Source organism: Triturus cristatus, chromosome 2_2 (assembly GCF_964204655.1).
Source record: "Triturus cristatus chromosome 2_2, aTriCri1.1, whole genome shotgun sequence".
Lineage (NCBI taxonomy): Eukaryota > Metazoa > Chordata > Amphibia > Caudata > Salamandridae > Triturus > Triturus cristatus.
The window spans coordinates 676294140-676320651 of NC_140582.1; positions in this window are offsets into that span (position 1 = coordinate 676294140).

The window sequence follows — 26512 nt, forward strand, 5'->3', positions numbered from 1 at the left end:
CCAGGTATTGTAGTACCTCCAGGAATGGTGCACTTCCTTACCTATGGAAATGAATGTTGTTCAAATAATTACGAGAAAATGAAAGTAGCGCTTCACTGGTAAAGTGGCGCTCTGGCAAAGTTTGTAAAGTGGTGCTAATGTGTGTGATTGTGAATAAATCTAATTTGGCCACTTCGCGACCACTCTGCCTTGGTATATTTAGTTTTTTTTTTGTTAATATTTTGATCCTTTATTCACCCTCGTCCCGAGGCTGCACTTAGGAATGTATAAATGACACTATTGAGCACAATCCTTCATTAAACAATGCATTGATTACTTCATTTTGACATGGACAACAGAGCAGCCACTAAACACTGAGGTTAACTTGCCCTGAATAAGAATCAATGCTGCTGCAATATTTTACAAATCAACCGAAACACAACAAAAGAATCTGACCGTGTGGTTTTTTGGGAGGCTGCTTCACTCCACACAATCTTTGATCAAGTTCTCCACGGAGTAAATTAAATTTTTTAAGTAATGGGAGTTCATAGAGAATCAGGCAACAAAGACACAATATAACCCTGGAGCGATGTTGCTCCAGTGTAACGTGGAGAAAACTCTGAATGGCACTGTCTCACGAATGAAATGCTGTGAATGAGCAGCAAGATCGCAAAATGGGAAATACCTGCAACAACTTTGACTCCTCCATCGAGGGACACTGGATTGAGGCCTCAGCCAAATTCACTTTATCAAATCCCAACATTACAGACCACTTACTTGTATTAAAGAACTCTCGAAAACAGCTTGGTTAGTTGCACAATAGCAATTTACTGGTGTATTGAAAACATTGGGGTTAATGATATTGTTTAATGCACTGCTGAATGTAGAACAAACAGAGACACTAAGGGGCATATTATCAAGGGCCGGCGATAAATATCGCGCTTAGCGCTTGCATATTTATCGCTTGCCATCTCTGGAATTAAACACCCGGTTAGCACGTTACCAACAACGCCCATCGCCGAGGCGATAAAAATTTCAGAGATAGTGGGGATATCGCCGTTTTCCATAGTGGAAAACGGCGATATCCTAGATGATGGGGCTTGTGGTCTTAGCCACACAATCCACCCCCCATGTTAGGTATGCCTTAGTCAGGAATTTAACAGACGTTAAATTCCTGCGTTAAGGCATACTTAACGTCATTTTAAATATCGCTAACCCTCGTTGTCAATATGACGAAGCTGGGTTAGCGATATTCTCCCAAGGGAGTCTTGTCAGGCACGCCTCCTTTGCATCTCATTAGCAATGCAATGGGAGGCGTGCTGACAAGGGGCGTTATTGCAAGGAAACACGCGCTAGCATGTCCTTGTTGATAATGCGATATTATCATCACCGCTTTTCGCCCGAAAACTGGCTCTAAAGCGGCGATAATATCCCCACCCCTTGTCGATATGCCCCTAAAAGCTTACCTTTATGTAGGTGTGTTTTTCATCATGCAGAGCCTCTGAGAGTAAAACCTCTGTCAGGGACAATCAGGAAAAACGTTTATCTTGAAGCGAGAGGCTGTGTTGCCGAACACTAATGGGGCTAGCTTTATGGAAAAGGAATTTTGTAAACATATTGACCTCAGCAGCGGTTTAAACAGAAAAAAAAGGAGTGTCCACAGCGAGACCGTTACAGTTTATATTTTAATTAGATCCACTCGTGTAGAAAGCGATGGAAAACTTTTTTTGCCACTTTGCTAGGAAAACATTGGCATGGAGCACGAAAGGAGCAAAGAAGCGCAGGTCTCACATGACTTGCCACAGTTTTAAGCTGCACGCAGTTCAATGTGCAATTTCCATACATTGCATCCAACCATCCCGTTTTTGAGCGAACGGGAACATCAAAGAGTGACCATTTGCAGCAGTTTGCCTTTATGCCAAGCTAAAAAGATGTTTCCTGTCCTGGTTTTCCATTTAAGGAATTAGCGCATTGTGGGAGTTGTAGTCTTGCGCGAGTTTACTTACTCCTGTGGGGTCCCACATACAACTGACAACAAGGATTATTTTTTTTAAGGGAAGACCGGGATTGAAATAAGTGGGGCATGGGTGGGCGATGTGTATATACTCATACCGCATAGTATTCAGCGTGTAACTCTGATGCAATGAATTAATAGCCTGAAGCATTGGGGTTATGCAGGAAGAGCAGCTCGGATAAAAGCATAAGCAACAACTTACACACACACACAGGACGTTTTTACCCTGGAAGTCAAGAAAGCTTTCCCTCATCCAACCGCAAGGGAAAGAGGGTGAGACAGCTTGTGGGGGGGTGCGAGAGAGTTTAAGAGACAGCAGAGCAGGTACAAGGAATGAAGCAAAAGCAGGGGAGGGAGAAAGATACATGTAACTGTTAAATATGTAAATGTCGCAGTAGGTGCTTTAGTTTACATTTGTATTATTCCATAATTCCATCATATTTCCCAGTATTCAAAAAACATTAAGTCATGCGTTGCTAAATGTATGCGATAGGCTTTATATATTTGAAATGTAGGCCGCCTACGATCGTATATGTTGTGGAACAATATCTTAAAAAAACTTTGTGTTTCAACTTGCAACTATGTTGGTCACGAATTTCAAAATTACTAAATTTCACATCATATTTTCCCTTTCTCGAAGCTCTCAAGTTTCCTAGGAACACTTGTGTGTAGCGTATCCAGTTCAGTTTGTTTTTTCGATGCATTCTGTGATTGTAGAGCTGATGTGAGATCAGTCCTACAGGTCACATAACGCACAGAAAAAGCCTGGGTTCGACAACGCATCTGTAAACTTGAGCACTATGAATTTTAAGCAAGTGGAGCTATCCAGTTGTTCGCGATACCACTGAAAGCTCAAAACATAGTAAATATAACAATAAACAGGGTTCAGGGGGCCCTTAAACCTCTGGGCTCCAGTGCCATTGCACCTGCCGCACCATTGATAGCGAAGCAATTAGTGTGCTTTCCCGTAAAACTATCTACCTTACGTTGTTTATCACCAGTGGCATACCCAGTGTGAACTTGCATAAAAATAAAACCCATGTTATTAGCAGACTCCAGTAAGAATAATATCACGCTTTACGCCCCTGTCATGGAACGAAGTAGAGCGATTATTAGAGATAAATTATTTAAACACAACATTTCGCAGATAAAGGCATCTTTATTTCTAAGTTACAAACACAATTCATTCAAGTTTACATTTTACCTGTAAGTGCCTTTGATTCTTCAGAGTCGGGTCTCCGTTTTACTCGATTGTGGCATAGCAGCGTAAATGAAACTGAATCAAGCAAGAGGCGGGGTACTCGGAGGGCCAGTAACTGAAATCTCGGGCTTGCAATTAACCTTTAGATCGCATTAAGTCTGCTTGTTTATGCACCGAGTTGAGCATGAGAACCTATGTATGCACCCAGGGATCTGTTAACAAAGGAATAAATAACAAGCACTTGCAGTGCCATAGGAGTAGACCTACTTTCCTCCTGCCCTCGGCGCTGCTGAAGAGGCTGCAGCTGTGAGTGTTCAAACGCAGCGCGCTTTTCTTCCGGCTCTGCTGTGTAGCTGCCTGGATCCTGTGAAACACCTTCCTCTTCATGCGCAGGAGCGTCTGTATAGCGGCTGCTGGACGACGCATGCGTAACACAGCCCTCTGGACAGGTCAGGCAAAATAAAGTGCGAGACTCAGCCAGCCAATCCCAGGAGGAAACAAGCATTTATAAATGCAATAGGACTCGTACTACGAGAGACCTATTGCATTATAAACAAACGTGTGGGCGTCCAAGAAGGCATAAACGGGAGTGGGAGGTCGGAGTGGTGGTGGTGGGCAGAGAAGTTATGGACTGCTGGAGGGAAGGGGGGGCAGAGGAACAAAAGAGTTTGTGAAGTAAAGGGGCTGATAGCCGTGGAAGGAAAAAAATGACAATATGGCCGTCAGGAGGAGGGACAAACAAGGCGAAAACAAATCAGAATGCAGCATTTCTGATTTAAGCCAATGAAAAACATGGACTGAAAGTGGGCAGAGCTTCCCCCCACTATACTGTATACTGCATGTCTCGCAAAGCGAACAGCGCGTTGCGCTGCAACGCTATGCGAGACCTAAAAACTATGACTTCTAGTGCACTGTTTCCAACTACTAATGGTGACTAGAAAACATTGGTCAAAACAAAGGATCACGGTTTTCTGTAAGCAATGGATGAATGTGACCGTACAGAATGAGATCTGAACACTGATCTACCAACTACAACTGAGGACCTGTACTTACTTCATGTGACCGCTGATTGCGATCAACTTTAAACTCATCGGGCCGGTATTGCCGAAGTCCCAGGATTCGAAAATTAGAGGTGTGAGCGAAAGCCTGAAAGTTAGGGAAATGCAAAAACTCTAGAAAAGGTGCGAGAAGGGGGAAGAGGCAAAGGAGTGTCTAGGACCCCAGAATAGACAGGCACTATCAAATTAATGAGTGAAAGAAGGATGATGACTCATTCACACCATAATGTCTGCAAACGGAAACAAGCTGTGACCAGAACATTCTAAATCAAGAAAGGCCAAAAGCCCGACAAGAAATATACTTCCGTACCCACCTACAAAAGACCATAGAAGAAAAAGCTGTTAGTCTCATCGTCACCCTACTACCCTTCTACCCACCCTCCTTTATGGGGTGAGCTGCAGCACAAGGATTGCAGACACCTTTAATGTTTTCACAGGAAAATGGGTGAAAAGAAGTCAAAATAGGAACAAGCCCCTGTTAAAATGACTCCAACACATACAGTGTAATCAGTAAGGCAAAAGCACATGTAGGCATATAAAACAAGGGGTTAGACATACTAACAAGGATAGATATAAATCCTTTCAAGAGGGAGGTTCCTTTGTATTATAATGCTTAAATAACCTTTAACAAAGATTAAAATAACCCAAAAGTTAAGTGAGTGCTGGCCAATAGCGAGTCTTCCTAAATTGGTATGAGGAAGCCAGCAAATGCAAACAGGAGTCTTAGATGTGACATTTGAGGGGTAGGGTTAGCATTAATACCTGTCCTGTTCCTTAATTGATTGCATAAATCATGTCCAAAAAGGCAAAGCCAGTAGAAGACAATGAGTAGAACCTATTAGATTTCTTGAGTTTTCCTATATTGGAAAGGGATACCAAATGTGCATCCATGGTGGCATCTGGAAATTGAGCAGTGACAGCAGTAGAGTCAGCTTGAAGAGAACTAGGAAATGATGCATAGGTAAGTTCATCAAGGGTGTGGTAGTAGGAGGCAAGCAACTAGTAGCATGACAGGTTGCGAAGAGCTGGAGGACAGTGCATTGTACGTGAGATGAAAGGCTGAATCCAGGACCTTACACACCTCTTCTGGACCTCATTCTTGCTCAACTGAGGCAATGCTAGGCATTGTTTGACAGGGCACACAACCCAACTATAACCTCACACAGTCTGAGGTGTACCAGTGGCTGAAGAGTGAGAGAAATTGAAAGAAACATCAGAAATGGTCGACATACCCCTCATCCAGGAATGTAGACATTGATGATCAAGAAAATGCCCCCTTAAACCAATTACATTATATCCATCCTCTACAAGAGTACCTGGGCCAGTGGTAGAACAGCAAATTATCATTCATGTCCCTTTGTCCTCTGTTGAACCTGTTAGCAATTAGACGCAGTATTCTATTATCTGTGAAGATCCCATGAAGTTCTACAAAGGGCTATCAACTGTTTTTTTATTTTTTTTAGTGCTACAAATCCAATTGGGCAGGTGTGAATCAATTGTTGCATCTTGTTATCTTGAAGTTAGGGAGCGTTTGGTGGAAAAGAGTAATTGGAAGTCAACAAGCACCTGCTTGTATTACTGATTGCTGAGAAGGGGGCAGTGGTAAATACTATAATGAATGTACTCCCAGTCAAAACTGCATGGACTAAGATTTCATGGAAAGGCGAATCCCCAGATGAACATCTTGGTAATTTAGAAGATGTGTTTGAATGCTACTCTAGTGTGGCTCAACCTGCGGTTAGTGACGAACAAACTGTTGAGGCTTCCTTTCTTCGAGGTCTGCTGGAACTTCTTTTCTTCAAAGACTGCTGCCTAAAGTACAGGAAGAGCTCTGCACCATTTTCAGACAAGGCTCCAGCTGAGCTGCTATCTGTTACTAATCATTGTCTGACAGTAAAGTAAAGGAAAAGAGTATTGAATGAATCTAGCTTATGTCTTTTTTATTGTAATTATGTCAACAAAAAATGAATTGTTGGGAACTGGGAGGAATAGGTAGATCAAAAGAGAGGGTCATCAAGCGGGAGCAAGTGTGGGTTGAAGGCAAGGGAGGGGCCATGGAGACTGAGCCCCACATGTGGTTCTTCCTGTTTCAGTTGTGGACAATTGGGTCACAGGAAAAAGGATTGTCTGAATTTCATCTCAAATCCACCCATTCAACCCAAAAACCTGAGCTTACCCAAGACTCTCAAAGTCAATACCCTACTTTTTAGGCCAGCATAAGATGTGTCAACTCCTCCGTATTTAGAATTAATCCCAGTAGGCCAGAACGGTCCATATGTAAAATGTGTCATTAAAGGGAAGCACACGTCTTGCCTGAATGACACTGGTGCTAACCATTCAGAATTCCCCTCATTACCTCTCATGGACTTGTCCATTGATACAGTTGGCATTTCAAATACCTAAATCCCCCGATATTACTAATCTCATCTCCATAATCCTAGGTCCCATCACGGCTCAAAACACCTTTCTATTGAGTCCCCCATCTCCTGCAAACCTATTGGGGAGAGACCTTTTGTGTACTTTGAACTGTACACTACAGTAGTGATGATGTTTAACTAAATGTGCTGAAACATAGTAAAACATTTTAGCTGTCTCATATGATAGCACTGATTGCACTGTAGATGCTAAATTATATAACATAGCCTTCTACTTGATGCTGTCAACATGTAAACAATGTTGAATGTGTACTGTTTGCTGAGCCCATAGCGATTAAGGTAAATGCAATGAAGAAACTGCCCTGCAAGCCCAATACCCACCGCGTGCCTAAGCAAAAGCATGAATTAGACCTGCTATTAGTGCTTTACTCAAACAAGGAGTTCTAGTGCCTACTTTGTGCAGTGCCCCTATAGAAAAAAGCCTGGCAAAGACACACACAGATGTATACAAGATCTGCAAGCCATTAATGCTATTGTGACACCTAGATTTCTGTTTTTCCAAATCCTGCAACCATAACGTCTTGTATTTCAGCCACTGCCAAATGATTTACAGTAGTAGACAATTGTTAAGCTTTCTTCACTATTCCTATACATTCTGAGAGTCAGTACCATTTTAGGTCATCATTCTGTAAGGGGGCTGCTGAGATGGTATCAGATCCCTCATGGGTTTACACAGTCATCATCTATTTTCTCTTAATTAATAAAGAGAGATTTGGACATACTCTAGTTTATCTACTCTAGTTCAATTTGTAGATGATTTGTTGGTTGCTTCTGGTTCTTCCTACCAATGACTGACTCATTGTATCGCCTTACTTAGTGAGCAAACAAAAAATTGCACAACTCTTCAAGAAAATAGATATTGGGATATGTGACTCATGGAAGTCATTTGGGAGTAGTCAGGGGTCGCAGCTTTGACTTCTAGCTTGCTCTCTGCTACTCCTGGCACTTCCTTTGCGATTCCTGGCCTAAGAGGAGGCACACGTTTAGCCCCCTCTGAGGCCACGGGTCACAGACTCTGACTACTTCCAAATATCTCTTTTTTTTTTGTGTGGGGTTTTATATAGCTCGAAATAGACCCACAGGTATCAGAGTGCTTTACAAGAGCACCAGTTACGTTACAGACGGACACAATCATTTATGCTAGGCACGGGGAGATTAAGTGATTTAGGCAACATTTTCTCCCAAATGACTCCAATGATGTGACTATTATTAAACTCCTCGTATTTATTGAGGAAAATTACCTAAACCTTTGCATTGGACTACGGAATCAGACAAGGCTTTTGTGTTACATCAGGAGTCTTATGGCAATACTATCACAGTACAAAATTATTTTGTTGTCCACTTCTCACATTGACCTAGCTCAATAATCTGTCCTAAACCCCACCCCCTTACTTCCCATTTCTCAGGAAGATGAGCCATATGAATTTCTCATCGGAACTGCCCATTTGAGTACACCCTGTGTTGATCTCTCTGAAGCACTAATATTTAATTGTGTTCTTGTGCATTATGTTCATTGATCATGTCTCAGAAATATCTGTCGCTCGTTGGTGGCTGGGCATGCCGCATGTACACTGTATGAAATTGTTGAAAGCCGAGCTTTAATTCAAGTATTCTCCACTCAAGTCGCTGAATTAGTTGCTGTTAGACCTGACAGCCCTAAGGTGGTCTTTCCCCCAATTTTTTACTTACCTCCCTCGATTTTTCTGATCTTATTTTTGTTGGTATCAGGACTCTGCACACCTTACTACTGCTAACCTGTGCTAAAGTGCTTGTGCTCTCTCCCCTAAACATGGTAATATTAGTTCATCAGCAATTGGCATATTTAATTTACTTATGAGTCCCAATTAATGTGGTACGCCTTGTAACCAGGATCTGCAAATTAAATGCTACTAGTGGGCCTACAGCACTGGGTGTGTCCCCTAATCAAGAAGCCCTTTAGCCATGTCTGACTCCTGCCACTGCAGAGCCTGTGTGTGCAGTTTACACTGCCATGTTCACTTGGCAAAAAACCCGTATGCCAGGACCAACCCTTCCATTTTTATACATATAAATCACCTATAAGGTAGGGTCTTTATAACCTACAGGGCAGGGGGCAATGTATTTAAAAAACAGGCCATGTACTTTTAGGTTTTATATGTCTTGGTAGTGAAAAACTTCCAAAGGCCCATTTCTCCCATGAGATAACATTGGGATTACCGTATTACATTTTCTAAGTGTAATTTCCAATTGGAGAGATAGGACCCCGAAGTCTGGTGTCTCTGGAATCGCAATTTAAAATCACAACTTATTTTGAAGTCGGATTTGAAATTGCAATTTACTGAAAAGTAGGCCTGGGCGGTAAATTCCGTTCCGCTCACGGAATTTGGGTAATTTTGCGTTCCGCGGAGAACGCGGAATTGCCCAAAATTCTGCGTTCTGCGGCTTCGTGGAATTTTTTGCTTGTTCGCGAGATATTTCCCCCGAGCACGCAAACAGTGTTCGCGAACAGGAAAAAAGCATCGTGAACAAGTTATTCCGTGTGTTCGCGGAATTTCTGCGTGCTTGAGGAGATTTTTTACCTTTTCACAGAGAATTGCATAGCGCGACTACGCAAATTCCGCCCACCTCACTGGGTCCATGCATCCAGCCCGTGCTCCATCACCATTGGCCTGAACTCTTGACTTTGTCCCGGTGCAGCGCAACCAGATATCCCCTTCATGCACATACTGCTTCTTAGTACTATTTTACAGTTTATTCTTTAAGATTTAATATCCCAAATTCTACACATTGGATTTTTGGTGTTTTGGTCTTGTTTTATTTATTAAATTAAGCTCTATTTTCTAACCTGGTGTGGTATCTTTTTTGTGGGGTGTTTTCATTGTTTTACTGTTTGAAGAGCTGCACAAATACTTTGCACACTGCCTCTAAGTTAAGCCTAACTATTCTGTGCCAAGCTTCCATAGGGTGAGCAAAGGTTAATTTAGGGTTGCTTGACACTTACCTTGACTAGGGTTGTGGCTGTTGTTTGACTTAAGGTTACACCCTCAGTCAACTAACAACCTAATTTCTAACAGTTGCTACTACCCATGCTTGTATTTTGCTACCAGAAAGATTGTTAATGTATTGACTGACTCAAAATATGCCTTTGGAGTACCCCTTGATTTTGGGCTCCTCTGGATGCAACAGGGTTTCTTCACTCAAGCAGGAAACCCAATTAGAAAAGCGACCCATTTTACCATCTAAGCTTGTAACTGTAAAGTGGCCACACATCAGTTCTCTCTAGAGGAATTGTGTAGAGGACACTCCTTTACTTATCAAATGACCAAAAAGGATGATTGGTCCCCAAGTTCCAAAGTCACTTTGTATGTTGCTCAGTCTGTAAAGACCCTTATGCCAACTCTAAGGGTTCAATAAGAGTCATTCCTAGACGAAAGCCTACGCCGAATGCATATAAAATAGTGATAAGACAACTTAAGTTGGTACCATCAAATTCCCAGCATCCCTCTTCTTGCATCTAAGTAATATTAACCTACAGTATTGCAAGCAACGTATTTGCTGGCTCAACAGCATCTGTTCTCAGGTCCAAGTTGCCTTACCTGCCCGCCTGTCTAACCCTGCCACAAACTGCAACAAGGGGTTGGATACATGTGCAAATCCACCACTGTTAATGTGATCTCCAGTCCCACTAATGCGGGCCATTACAAATCCTACTTACCACAAACACTGCTGAAAAATGCAGTGGGATTCCAGTCTGAGTGCAGAGCATGCCATTCACAGCAAAAGATCTCCAGAAACCCAAACTACCTATCCTGCTAGTGCCTGTGTACCTGTGAGCTAAGCTTTTTCTACACATCCTGTTCCTGCTCCACCAAACAACTGTGTCTTATCAGTTCAGGAAGGAACTCCTGCTGCCAACTTCCCTAGACATGCCCTCATCAAGATGCACTCTGTCATCCCTTAATCAGACATAACCTTGGGTGTAGGTTGTGCAAATCTCCCAGGTACTTGATTTCTCAATAGGTCTGGTCGATCTTCTTGTTATTTAGCTCACTATGTGACTGCTTAGAGAGACCGGGTGGTGGAGTCATGGAGATCATAAGCACCCTGCCTTCCACCCACCTTTGGCATTGGTGATTCCTGTACATTGAGAATCCCTTTTTGCACTTTTTAGGGCCATACCTACATCATGCAGTCTTCCTCTTGCTGGATTTGTGCCCACATGCCTACTGATGTTCTAAGTGATGTGCCAATTATGCCCATTCCCTTTGAACATTGGCTTGATTTATCTCTTCCTGGCTAGCCCAAAACTGTGACAATGCTGTTATCCATATCACATTTAAAGACAATAACTTCTGCTTTTCAAACCAAGACATCACACTCCCTGTTATTCACATTGCTGACATGCATGTTGGATGGTTTGTGATGTTTGGATTTATCACCGAAATGTCAATTCGGGGACGAGACGTGTGCTCAAACAAATTTCTATTAACAGAACATAATGTCAAAATGGCTGCATCTATGAGGACTACAGTGATTTTCATCCTCTTTTTCTGAGCCCAGTGTGATTCCAAAGATAATATCCATAATTTTGAACTTTCCTCTGGAGTCTTTTATTCCCACTCTCAAAAGCAACTTGATACTTACTTTGTGTGGCCAACCAAGCTTATACCTGGCTACCGAAGGACTAGTCTGGATCCTGCTATCCCAATTATATAATTCCCCACCATATGACACATACCTGCTGTGTCCCCACAGTGGAAAAAAATACCCAGTGAAATATCCAAAAATGCCAGTTTCTGTGCTATTCAATCAATTACCTTTGTATGGCAAAGGACTATCATGCCATGAGTTTCAAACTGTGGCTAAGGTTGTATTTACCTATTCGACTGCCATTGTATTAGGATTAGGTTACCACTTGCTTACTATCTCGAATTGCATCAATGTTAAAGTTCTATTCTATATTTTTAAGGTGAAAGCCCTAGGTGGACCTAAATAAATTTTGGGTCTGGTTTGCTCATACCATCCATCTTGATCTCTGAGGTCCTCCCAACAGGTCCTGTTTACTGTACCCAGGTTCCGCTTGTTCCACATGAAAGGACACTCTTTTGAATATTTTCGCATACACTTTGGAACTCCCTTCCAGATTCGCTGATGAACTGCATGGCTTTTCTTTCTTTTCGCACAGGCCTGAAGACCTGGCTTTTCTAATCTGCTCACTTTTCACTCTGCATCCTTTCCTCCCGCCATGCGCCGGGAAACCCCTTGGGGAAGCTGTGTGGACTGTAAATCTTTAATAATAATAATAATTAACCTCTGATCAATTAGTAGCCCAAAGGTCTACCATTTTTCAAAACCAAATGGCTCTGGATTTTGTCCAGGCTGCTTAGGGTGGAGTAAATGCCATTATAGGCTACAAATGCTGCTCATTCATACCAAATGTTTAATTGAATATACATGATCTGATTGATTACATCCATTATAATGTCAAGGAGTTACGTAAAATTAATGATACTTTTAGTCCTGATGGATGGGGTATATGGTCTTGGTTACCAAACATATTTGGGAACTGGGAATAAATATAATAGAGATAGTTCAAGCACTTTTCATTGTACTTATCCTGCTATATGTACATATCAGTGTTTGCTTATGCTCCGTTAACCAGTTTCTTGGAAATCACTTGTTGTCCTTCTTTCCCCCACCACGAGCAGAAATTGACAATAACGTAGACAAAAATCATGATTCTCCTTGAAAGCTGCAGAAATAACTAGGGAAAAAGGGAAATATTATAAAATACTATACAATTTAAAATATAGCCTTAATGTAACTGTAATAGCTGCAGCTATCTCTTCGCTCACTTCTAACCAATGCGACCAAGTTTTGCCTGTCTCTGTCATGTTAAGCGTCACAGTCATATCTGGCATCTTGGACACAGAGTAGCTTGGTCAGCTCTGAGGTATATATTTTTGTGTCAGGTTGAAGCACAATTGTGTACTATCCCGCAAGTTCAGTTTCTGTACCTGGATAGCTGTTAAGTTTCAGTTTCCTCATTTGATCTCCGTTAGAGCCCTTTGTAAGAAAAACATACATGTGTGTTCTGTACTTTTGTGTTTTAGCTTTATGTACCTGTGGTTCCAGGGGATCCCCTTTTTGCCCAATTGTATGATTCATAGACTATTTTCTTTTGTTAATAAACATTTTAGAATCCAAATTGGCATGAATGCAGATTTCTTTCAAAGTAGCGTGATTAAGCAGTCAAGACCTAGCTCAAGATAGGTGGTGCGAATCTAGGTACAGTACAATTATTACAGTTACTGCCATACTGGAGATACTTTGCATAAAGTAACACCAATTTAATATCACTTCAAATTGATAAATGTACAGTACAAATAGTAATCAGACAAATCACAAAACATGAGTAAAGCAACAACATAAAACGTGCCACCCAAGTAATTGAATATATACTGTGTCCACAATCGCTAATAAACTATGAGTACTGGCCTGTTCCTCAACATAAGAGAACAGAGGATTAGTATCCTCCTGCAAAAAGCAGCAACTTTTAAGGCACAGTGTAGAGTTGCTAATCGATCACGAACATCAGAACATGTATGAAACACTTAATAAAAATGGTGCAACCTGGAAAGCAGAAAACAAGATTATAAAACAGTAATGAGTTATAGGGCTGGGGAATTTGTTTATCTTCCAGTTTGGGCTACCTGATAATATGGATATCTTTTGACACTGAGAGTCTGGCAACTTTAGATCAATGGCTCCACATTCTTTGGGGAGGGGGCCAGGGAGGAGGGTAGGGAAAAAGAAGAGTGGAGAAGAGTGGCAGATGGACGTTTGTTCTCAAAATAAACTTTTGTATGAGGACACTGACATAGTGGAACCAGGGCCGGACTGGGAACCCAAAGCAGCCATGGCAATTTTCTTGGCCCAGCCCCTGGTGAAGCACTGCCCGGCACCAGGAGGCTGAAAACGCTTGCAAGCTGCTTTTGTTACAGGGGGCCACTATTGCATCACTGCTGCAACATTGCCTCCACTCACAAAACCGGTCCCCAGTGCTGCAAAACCGGCTCCCACCCATACAACGTCCTGGGGAAATGCCCGATGCCCAGTACAGCTAGTCCAGCCCTGAGTGGAACACACTAGTGACACTGAAGCCCCCTTCAAGCATACTGGATCTAGTGAGCATGCAGATTAAAGGTACCGGACCTCTGCAGTTCAGGGTAAGATAAGGAGATTCGCCCCACATGCACCTAGTCTGGCAATTTGTGAGTACTAACAACGCACTAGGTGAAGGCTACTGGGTACCAGAAATACACACGGTTGTGGTTTATACTGATGAACAAAGGCATCGGTGCACATTGGTACAGGCAGAGAGTGTACTAACCACACACCACTCAGCCTATAGTGCAACCAAAGGTGTCTCCTCGGTATCCCTCTTCCAGTTTGTGCTAATGGAAAAAGAGTGTGTCACAGTAAAAAGATAAAGAGGATGTCTTTGCATTCTTTGTCCACATCTTGTCATTCCTAGGGATGGTGTGTTTTCTTTTCACATAGTCAATGTCAGAATCAACCCTAGACTAGTCGCAAGAACTTCATCAGGGCTTCAAACTTAGTCCTAGCCTTAAGGAAAGGGGTAGCACTCAAACCCTTATTCAAGAGAAAGTTCAGCAGAGCTCAAAAAGATCTAAGTTAATGTATATCTTCACTAGATTAGAGTTGAGCTCCAGCATATATGCTCAGGATGTGGCAGTTGGGTAACATTCGACAGTCAATCCTTGGCACTGCACTCACAAAGTTTAAAATCCTAACCAACCAAGTTTTTCCAATAATTCAGTATGACGGTGGTGCTTACATGACACAGAGTGGGTACAACCTCTACGAGACTGAACATGTGGGGCATCTTGTTTTCTTTGTCTGTGGTTAAACAAATATGACGGCGGGGGATAGATTGCAGATAAGAGGCCCATGTCATTTTTGATTGGCTTTTGTGATCCTTCATCTTATACTCTTACTATTAAACTAAAAATATGCTCATGATCATATGAGTATTCCTAATGTGAGATGCACTGAAGTAATTCTGCATCCGTTTTCCGTCCATGATCATTCCAATATCATCATTATCATCATCATCATGAAATTATCTTTGTTCGGATCATAAAACATCCTTTAAAGTACATCCTTTAAAAAAAGAGCGATAAAATTAGCCCTATATAAAACATACAATAGAATCCAGAAAATAGCTGGCAACAAAACAACATTTAAATTGATACTGTTGGATGGAATCCTTGGTGTGGTTTCCCCTGACTTTTTGCCTTCATACCTCCTGTTTTTGCTGACTTAGCAAAAGCTGGTCTTAGAATTTTGCACACATTACCACTGCTGACCAGTGTTAAAGTGCTTGTGCTCTCTCCTTTAAACGAGGTAACATTGACCTATCCACAATTGGCATATTTAAATTACCTATAAGCCTCTAGTAAATTGCACTGCATTTGTCCAGGGCCTGTAAATTAAATGCTAATAGTGGGCCTGCAGAACTGGTTATGCCGCCCACTTATGTAGCCCTCTAAACATGTCTCAGGTCTGCCTTTGAGTCTCTGTGTGCAGTTTTAAACTGCCATGTTGACCTGGCCAGTGAAACCTCTTGCCAGACCCAAAACTTCCTTTAAATATATATGACACCCATAAAGTAGAGCCTCAACAGCCCAAGGTACAGTGTTTTACATTTCCTGGCAGAAAAAAACTCTTAAATACGTTTTTCACTACTGCAAGGCTTATATCTCCCATAGGATAACATTGGATTACCTTATAACATTTTGCAAGAGTAATTTCCAAATGGGAAGATATAAGTAATTCAGGTTTGTTGTCTCTTTAATCACAATTTAAAATCACAACTCATGGTGAAGTTGAATTTTAAATTGGAAATCTTGATAATTCCACTTCTAGAAAGTTGGCATTTTTGTACTTAGCCCTTTGATGCATACTGTCTGTCTCTGATTACATGTCTGGGGTACTTGACAGTTGGGTTTTGTGTATTCCGCATAGACAGTCCCACACAATGGGAGCTTAGGTGTGACCTCATGGGTCATCCTGGCAGGATGAGAGGAAATATCTGGGCACAGCCTCACTTACACCTGAGTAGGCTGTATCCTGTCCCCACAAAAAAAAAGGGCAGCATAACCCCTTGTAGCGGGGCTGGAGACTCTGTGCACTTCAAAGGCGCAACAGGACCTCAGACATCAACCCTCTGGACCTGTGGCTACTCTGCCAGGAAAAAGGACTGCTGTGCTGCTGAAAGGACTGTTACTCTGCTGGACTGTCACTCTGAGGGACCGGCTGCCTTGCTGTGCTAACCTGCGGCCCTCTTGCCTAGAGATGAAGAACTAGGCCTGCAACCCATCTTGAACCCAAGACCCCAGAGGAAGTCAAAGGGCTAATCTGTTGGCTTTCTGATCTGAGCTCAGGGACATAACAGGCTCCCCACAGCTCTTGGACCCACCTTCAATGAACTCCTGACTCCCAAGAGGTGCAGCTCAGGTTCTGGGCCATAGAAAGTCGTTTTTAAGCCCTTAAAGTCAAGCTTTTGGGCTCTTCTCGAACGTGTCTGTTTGATCTAAAACAGCAGGCAGTCCCTAATGTGTTCCACAAAGTTGTTGCAGCTGACGTCCATGAGAGTCACTATCCAGTGGTTCTGGTTTCCTTCGAATGGGGCTGGGGGTGTCTCAGGTAGGTTGAGTGCAGCTGTGAGTCCGTCATGTCTGTGGATTGTCTGCTTGGCAAATACCATGAGAATACCATCGGGAAGGAGGTGTTAGCTCAGATCCCACTTGGAGATGTTAAGGTTTCCTGAATGGGTGAGCCTGATCACATGGTCCTTGTCAGCCAGCCAGAGAGGGTAGTCAGGAGGACCTGGAACATGGAAGAATGGCCCAGATGTCTACCACGAAGAAGAACAACAACTACCACATTCTGAAGGAAGGCTGAACTTGAGGGGGATGCCCCAGAACCTGTAGGAGAGGATGTGGCCGAACTGGGGAACCTGCCTGAGCTGGCCAACTGGCTGCAGGAAAAGGGCCCCACAGGGAGAAGTCCTGGATGGTGCAAAGGGAATGCCCTATGCTTGTGGGTCTACCGCAAAAGGCCGAGACCCAAGCAGCTGGTGACACTTCTGGTAAACACCTGATCTACTGGGAGAATGGCCTCTTGTATAGTGAACCAAAGACTCCTGAGCCTGGTTCATCCCATGTGTTCGTGGTCTCCCAGTTCTACAGGGCCTTCTCACTGGAGCTGGCTCATGAAGTACCCCTAGCAGGTCATGTGGGGCAGGACAGGACCTTTGACAAGCTTTTTACACACTTTTACTGGCCTCAAATGAGGAATGCCTCAGATGCGTTATGGGGGTCCTGTCCTACCTGCAAGGCCAGTGGCAAGTCGGGGGATGCAAGGCCCCCCTGCAACAATTTACTGTCGTTGGCTCCCACTTTGAAAGGGTGGGCACCAACATCATTAGGCCAGTGGACCCCAAGATAAACCATGGACAACAGGTTTGTCCTGGTCTTGTTGGACCATGGCAACTGATAACCGGAGGCTACCCCTCTAAGGTCTGTGACTGCACCCACAGTGGGCAGGTCACTGATGGGGATCTTTACCTGTGTGGGCTTCCCCAAGGAGGTGGCATTCAACCGTGGTACCAACTTCATGTCATGGTACATGAAGGCCAAGTGGAAGGAATATGGGGTAACCTACAAGTTCTCCACTCCATATCAGCCACAAACCCAGGGTTTGTTGAAAGGTTCAACAGGACTCCAAAGGGCATGATTTGGGCCTGTCAAAGTCCATGAGGCAGAAGTGCGATGTCCTCCTCCCACGCCTTTTATCTGCCAACAGGGAGGTGCCACAGAAGGTGGTTGGCTAATGTCCCTTTGAACTTCTGCATGGGCACGCTGTGAGAGAACCTCTCAGTTTGGTGAAGGAGGGATGGGAACAAGCTCCCAGGAAGGCCCACAGGATGTGGTCAGAAACATGCAGGCACTCTGCAACCAGATAGCTCACTTACGAAAACTCACTCAAGAGAATCTGGAGACAACTAGGAGGGCATGAAACATCGTTATGATCAGAATGCTGCTCAACTACAAGTTTCACCTTGGAGGACTCCCTGCAGAATCTGACCATGCTGGACAACAGTGGAGTTAAAGGGGTGCTGGCAAGTTGAAGGGCCTTGAGATTGGGGGTACCCCACCTGGCCCAAGCACGATAATGGTTGAAAGTATGAACATTTGACTTTCCTCATGGCGGAACTTCATGGCTTGAATGTACAGTGTTAGTGCAGCGGCTGAGGGATGTGGGGGTGGAGGCTTCTGCCCTGGCCCTCCTATCCTCTTTTTTGGAGGCGAGGGAGCAGAGGCTGTTCTGGGATGGACTACAATCGGATAGTTTCCAACTTCCATGCAGTGTCCCGCAGGGATCTGCCCTATTCCCGACAATGTTTAACATCTATGTCACCCCGTTGGCCAGACTTATCCGGAGGCATAGTTTTGCCCTGGTCTCTTACGCTGATGATTCCCAACTTGTCATCTCCATTACTAATCAGTCTGAGAACACAGCTGCCAGGTTTCATGTCTGTCTCACCGAGATCATGACCTGGATGAACCATAGCTTATTGAAAATGAACACCAACAAAACGGAGATGATGGAGTTTAGTCCAGGTCGGCCCCTGTGGAATAAATCCTGGTGACCAACTGAGGCTGGAGAATTCCCACGCCCTGTCCCCAAGGTCAAGAACCTTGGGGTCATCTTTGATGACCAATTTAATTTCTCTGCCCAGGTAAATAGTCTCACCTCCTCCTGCTTTTTTCTACTGAAAACCTTCAGAAAAATCTTTCCGTTTATCTCACAGGAGCTGCAAAATACGGTGATGGTGGCACTTTTCTTGTCTAAGCTGGACTATTGCCTTATTTTTGGGCATTGACAAGTCCCAGATGAGAAAACTGCAATGCTTGCAGAATGCTGCAGCAAGACTACTTCTGGACATACCCAAAGGACAGTTAACTTCGGCAGGAATTAAATCACTACATTGGCTCCCTGTTCAACAACGGGTGGAATTTAAGGCTTTATGCCTTGTGCATAAGGCACTGTATGGCGGCGGTGCTGAGGACATCCAAAGACTGTCCCTACCCTATATTCCCCCACGTGCCCTGAGATCTGCTAGTCTGGGTCTTATTAGGACCACAAAGACCAGACGGGCAAGATGGGGGGGCAGGGCGATATCACAATGTGCTGCAAAGCTATGGAATAAAATGCCTACGGCCATGAAACTTCAACCCAATTTGGAGCTGTTTAGGAAGGGTCTGAATACATGGCTGTTTACTTCCGCATAGGTCCCCAGTTAATACAGTGCGTTGATCCTGTTCATACACCCTAGCGCCAAGACGCCACAGCAATCGAGAGCTCTATAAACATATAAACATAAACATATGTGAGTGGCACACCATTTTTTTGGAGGGGGTTAAGGGATGGGGGCTGATTGTTGGCTTGTAAGGGGAGGGGCGGATGCAATAGAGTTTGTGTAATGAGATTAGTTGTAGCTTGACCTTCACGCAATTGACCAATTGCTTGTACTCCAGACTGCGCTGCTGGGTTCTAGAATATTGATGTGTTCACACCCGCTTTTTTTATCTGAAAATAATAAGAGTCTATGGCCTATTATACCAACACCACTGTTTTTCATCTTTTATTGTAGGTGAAAGCTGACCCTATGGAATTTGTGGTGCCCTAACTCGACAGAAAAATATATTCAACTCTGCCAAGTGGGTTTACCTATTCAGGAGACTGGAGAGATCATCATTGGGCAGGAATAATATGTCAAATGTGAATTGGCTATATACTCACTTAACTGCACAGATAGAGTGTGTATGATTACCATTGGGACTTGTCCTGGGCACCAGGGCTCTAATGGCACCAACTGTAGTCTTCCTGCTGGTGTCGACGGGCTTCAGTACGAGTGGACCAAAAACTGGATGACCAAGAACTCCTCTCCAGCACCTGACTCTCTCAGGGTAGCGAGACAGAGAAGTCCAAGGCTTACTCAAGGAAGTGAGGTGGGTTTAGACATTCAGAATGCAGTGCACACCATACTACCAGCTGATGTACATTGATGTACAGTCAGTGCTTTTCTTTTTAAAAACAAATGTACTTTAATACCCACAAGAGATGTTAGAACTGGGGGTCTATAGTTGGCAGAGGTATGCACCTTTGTCCAAGCAGGGACCCTTGCTTCTACTTAGGGTAATGGGGATACACACTTTAGATAACCCCTGCTTACCCCCTTGGTAGCTTGGCACGAGCAGACAAGCTTATTCCAAAGGCTATGTGTAAAGTATTTGTACTGCAAACACACAGTAATATAGTGAAAACAACATAAATAGACACCACACCTGTTTAGAAAAATAAAGTATCTTTATCTCAACTTAACAGGACCAAAATGACAAAAATTCAACAATAATGTAGTAAAATAGCACTTAAAAACAGGTATTTCAAAAATAAAGCATATAGAATACGAATAGCTCCAGCTGGCGCTGTTACGACATTGTGACAGCAATAAATTCAAAGTACTGCGCTGACCACAAGGTGCGGGGCATTGGGCACTGAGTAACAAGGACCCTCAAAGCAACAGTACCTTGGAAAACAAAGCCTATGATGATGCACAGCGTCATGAAGGTGAGGCGTTGGGCCTAAGTCAAATCCAGCTCCCTGGCTGCCATGGGGGAGGCGAGGCATCGTGTCCACGAGGAGGTGACATGTCGAATCCAGGACAGGGGAAGTCGGTTGCCTCGGCAGTGAGTCGTCGGTTCCAGTGAGGCAATGCAAAGTCGGCGAGTTTGTGGAGTTACCCTCGGCAGTTATCCTGCTGCGATAACGGGATGCAGGCACTGGTGGTGACGGATTGGATGGGAGTGCTGACATCAGGAAGGCAATAACGGCAGGCGTTGGCAGCCATCTAAGGGTGTCAGGGCTGCGGTGCAGGAGGGGTGGTGTGATGTGCACTTCACGAGCGCTGCCCAAAGCCTCGGTCCAGGTTGGGGCATCATAGCGGCATTGCTGACAACATCAGAGATGGTTTTCTTTGCTTTGAAACACCAACCACGTAATTCTCAGGGCCCAGGAACTGGAATTAGTGCACTTTCTAATGCAGGAGTCCACACTTGAGTTCAGGTGTTGGTAATTGGGTTGCAGGTGAAGTCTTTGGGGCCCTGAGACTGCAGAACAGGAGGCAAGCACACACAGCCCCTTGGAGATTCTTCTTCAAGCAGGTTCACAGCAAAGTTCCAGTCTTTAGCCTCTACTTGGCAGAAGCAGCAACTGCAGGCCAACCCAGCAAAGCACACTCCGCAAAGAGGCAGTACTCCTCTTACAGCTCTCCAGCTCTTCTCTTTAGGTCCAGAAGTGATCTAATGTTCTGGGGTCTAAGGTCCACTCCTTATACCCCATTTTGTCTTTGTTCTCTTGAGGCCAGGGTCTCTGAGCCCAGTCCACACCAGTCCTGTCCTCTCTGGTGCATCATGACCACAGGAGGTGGAGACAGCATTGTGCATGGAAGGCAAGCCCTATGCAGGTGCAAGGAAAACGTTTCCCACTACTCTAAATGCAGCCTATGTTTATTCAGCCGAGATCTGAGCCATCCAGGAAAGGCAGGGCACACCTCAAACCCCCTCCCCCCCCCAGTGGCTGTCTACAGTGAATGCACATCCCCAGCCCTGTCGCTCCAAAACCAGACAGTCAATGCACAAACCAGCAGAGGCCCACAGAATGGTTAAATAAGAAACTGCTTACTTTCCAAAAGTGGCATTTTCAATCACACAATTAACTAAAAGATGTGTTATTAAATTCAGAGTTTATAGAGAGCCTAAACTTCATCTCTCTATCTTGTCCCAATGGGAAGCTCAATTTGTAAGATGTTCAAAGTATCTCCCATGTTATCCTATGGGACAGACAGTCTTTCAATAGTGAAAATTGAAATTGGCAGTATTTCACTATCAGGACATGTCACACATACCAGTACATGTCCTACCTTTCACAAACACAGCATCCTGCCCATGGGGGTACCTTGGGACTACCTGAGGGGTGCTTCACATTTAAGAAAAGGGAAGGTTAGGTCCTGGCAAGTGTGTGCACTTGCCAGGTCGACATGGAATTAAAACTAGGGGTGGGCGGAATTTGCGTAATCGCGTTACGCAAATCTCCGCGAAACGGTAAAAAATCTCCACGAACACACAGAAATTCCGCGAACACGCGCAATTGCTTGTTCGCGATCCTTTTTCCTGTTCGCGATCGCTGTTTGCGTGCTCGGGATGAAATATCTCGCGAACACGCATATTGAGAACGCAAACAAGCCAAAAATTTCGCGAAGTCGCGGAACGCAGATTTTTGGTCAATTTCGCGTTCTCCGCCGAACGCGAAATTACCCAAATTCCGCAAATTCCGCGAGCGGAACGGATTTTACCGCCCAGGCCTAATTAAAACTGCACACAGACACTGCAGTGGCAGGTCTGAGTTACATTTGCATGGCTACTTATGTGGGTGGCACAATCAGTGCTGCAGGCCCAATAGTAGCATTTGATTCATTGGCCCTGGGCACTCTCAGCACACTTTACTAGGGACTTACCAGTAAATCAAATATGCCAATCCTGGATAACCAATGGTAATAACAGTCTGTACCGTGAGCACTTGCACTTTGATAGTGATCAGCAGTGGCAAAGTCCCGAAAGCAGCTAAGCCAGCAAAAATTAAATCCAGCACAGCCTCAAAATAGAGAAGGTAGAGGCAAAAAGTCAGGGGAAACTACGCCAAGGATGCCAAGTCCAACAAGAGAAATATAATCTACACATAAAACTAGGATGAACAGTGAAAAACAGATTTCTCTACAATCGCCAGGCCAGGGTTCTGACCCCAAACAGTATTGTAATTCCAGGACACTAAGCACTACAAAAACACAGTTAACAAGTAGACACACAATTAGCATTGCATATTACAGACAATGTTGTGCAGGGTTGTTCTCATTCGCCAGAGCCTCAATTCCAATCCTTTATTGAAATGATATAGTTTCAGCATTTGATGGGAAGTCAAATGTTCTTGATCAGCCCTTAACCCACCAATTCAAAGAAACAGAAGTGCCCTTACGTCCTAAGCAAGTTCACAGCTCTAGTGGTGTCAGGGATCTGATCACAGGTGCCTGATGTCTTGGCAGAGTTTACTGGAGTAGCCACTGGTTAGCTGTAGGAGGGAAGTGGCTGGCCAGAGTGCCAGTACACCCTGATGCCGCCAGATGTCACAAACAGGATGTTGTGGGCCTGTAGCACGTGACACTCTTTACCAGCTACAGATTGTAACTGGAAGAACCACACAGGCTCCCACAGCACAGAGGAGGGGTATGGGCAAAGTGATCTCACCTGTAAGGACTGGGATCAAGCTCCCCTGTCTCCCTCTGCCTTAGCTGATGTGCTTTAAGCTTCCTTATCTTGAACAGCTCTCTGCAATTATCTTGTGTTCCCAAGCGGCCGCTTCACAAGTCTCACATGCACAGCTGGTTCTCCGACTAATGCTGACCGATGCCCTTGCTCCTCCTCAAACTGGCAAATAACTTTTCAGCATAATCCATCTGCATAGAGAAACCTTCCTCAGACACGGTGAGAAAGCTTCTTATTTTGCCTTCACCCCACGTCCCGTGGCTGGCTTCCTTGGACAGACGCAGTGTGGGCTGCCTCGATAGAATCGTAGACTAGTCTTGAACAAAAACTGACCACTAAAGCCAGACTTTTATCACCTCTGATTGGTGGGCTGATCCAATCAGAGGGTCAGAGACTTTTGAATCCAGGGTGCCGCTCCAATCGTGAGGCACAATAGTGGCATGTTCACTGTGTGTCCAAACCATGCAAAGGATGACTCACTGTCTTTTCCCAGACAGGCTCTTAATACCCGCCTGAGACTCCAGAGAAGAATTTTAATTAACTCCAGACCAGGAGGCCCTGACCATCACCCAATAGAAAGGGGGAGGGTCCCTCCTAACAGAGTTAGTGCAGATAAACACAGATAAGATGCATGTATAACCCCAGCCCACCAGGCAAGGAGTAGGGAGGGATACGGGGAGCTGGATTGTTCAGCAGCACATCTCACATTGCAAACCATGGCTCAATTCATCATCCTTCCCCAGTACACACACTGGCTCTTAAACATACATCCCAGATAGACAAGGACAACAGGATCACAGGCAAGGGAGACTCCACAGACTTGATCAGGATGGGTGGGGGGGTTGTAGTCCACCCTTGTTAGAATACAGGGATACAGGTATCCATGACTATAGATTTATTGCTGCCAAAACTGTTAGTCTACCACAGGCTGCGTAGAGAGGGCAGTAGCCACTCAATGAAATAGGGGTGCACTATGCATGCCCTCCCCTTGATCTAAGAGCAAAGCTCTGAGGTCTCAATCCATATGAAAAGGGAGACCCTTAGTGGATATGCATGATTGTCATGCTCACTGGGGCAGGGATCTAGAAACCATACAGTAACTGCCATAAGGCAGAGGAGGCACGTTCTCCAGAGACATGCAGAAGTCTTCTAATCCGAACATCTATCATGAACTAAAAGGCACTATTATGAGCATAGCAAGAAGGTGGGCTACTTTCTTGCTGCACAGCTGAGACAAATGTAAGCACAATCTATGATAACATCAGTTTATGATGATAAACATAATACTATTCTTAATCTTAACCTAGTGAAATCTAGAAAACCTTTGACAATTTATTTGGCTACCTCTACCATTCTCTCTTTTCCTAAAATGAGGGTCTTATGTAGAGTTTAGTGGATGGGATACTCTCACACATGTGGTGAATATCATGTCTGCTGTATTACAAGCTCCATGGGCTATAATCTCCTTGTCATACGGTAGATGGGATATCTATCACGTTTATGATGGAGTATCATGTACACCAAACTCTAAATAAGGCCCATAGTTCTAAATCACCTATCATTCAGTCTTATTCATCAATGTTGACTTAAATGCACTGCCAAGAGTCAAGCAAAAAGACTAAGGAGGGTATTGCCAAACCTGGTCCATGACTCTCAGGAGGGCTTTGTGCCAAGTACACTTTAAGAAGTCATCAGCACACAATTTTTCATCTCCTACCGTAGGCAAGAACGGACCCTATGGAATTTGTGGACACAAAAAACATCTGTGACAAGTGGGTTAACCTATTCAGGACATTGAAGAGAACAGGGTTGGGCAGGAATATTATTTCATATGTGAACTGGAGAAATACAAACTCAACTAAGCAGCTAGATTGTGAGTGATTCTTTTTGGGGCTTTTGAAGTTAAAAGACAGTCCTGCAGCTCATGTCCTCTTCTTATGTGAACTAGATCATGGATCGGTGTCTGTATGCTGATTTGGGCCTATCAGGAAAGTAGAGACACCTGTATGAGAGACTAAAGCAATGCTTTATGCTGACAACGCTTAACCGAATCTGACACCAAAACTTCAGTCCCTCATCTGATGTCCCAAATTGATGATAACAGCACATTTTCTGGTTATAAGGCTGACCTGGAGAAGAGTGAGTGAGAAGGGTAAGGTATAACCACACAAGAGATGCACCAAAAGTGCAGTTTTGGAAGGGTACAGATTTAGATGTCTAGTGGAGGATGTCACATACTTTGGCATCCTAGTATAGAAGGGCATCAAGAAGATAGTATATATCTGAAGGTCTTAATTATGAAAAAAAATAATGACTTTGCTCAATTTTCACAATTTTCAGATGGTGAAAATAGTAGTGGCATCACAATATGGTTACATTTTATGTATGCAGTCTATCCCAGTTGACATTCATCGAGATATCGATTTTCACATGAATTCCATTGTCACTGACATGGCAATGCACAATGTACACACTGATCTAGTGTCCTGCACAGTAGACTTAAATAAGAATTGTGGTTAACAGCACAACCTCCCGACTCATGAATAGGTGTCACTGAAATAAATTAATTGAGCCCAGCTGACTTGAATGTGAGGGGGAGAGCTATGGTTAGCACTGAACTGTTTGTTGGTAGAAACGAAGATTTCACCTTGAAGGGTTTTCTTAGCTTGTAGGATAAATATCTATGATATGCCAAACTCTTGCCTGTCCAAATGCACCACAGAGTGAGTGAACTCCAACATCTTATCTAATACTCTTATAGGTTTTTTTCCTAGGAAGAGAGACAGAGTGAAACAAAGCTCTTGCTTGGAAGACAGAACAAGCTGTTCTACAGGATGTCCGAGTTGGACATCGGTTGCCATGATGAGGAAGTGGTGCTCAAATGCTGCACAGTGATAAATATATCTGGAGTCTCACTAGGCAAAGTTAGACAGATGGACAGATCTAGCAAGGTTTCATGTCGCCTTTGTGCCACGCAAGAGGACGCAAGGGCGACGCCACACCTAAGTGAGATTTATTAAGACACTCAAGGCTACCTTGCGTGGCCCTTCATGGCTTAATAAACATGGCTTAATAACTATAGAGTAATGCAAGGCAGTAGAAATCGCTGCCTTGCGTTACTCAGCCGCAGTCTACATTAGCTATGCAACACCAGCCACAAAAGTTACCACGTATGGCCGCCTATGTGGTGGCCTAGAAATCTACATCAAGGCAGCTCTAAAAGGAAACCACTCCATGAAATCAACACAACATCTTGGAGTGGCCTGCAAACAGTTCTAATCACCCTTAAACAAGGCTGATGAACCTTCAATTTAGCACTAATTAACATCTATATACACCCAACAATGAAATCAAAACAGCTAGCTAAAGGCCATCTG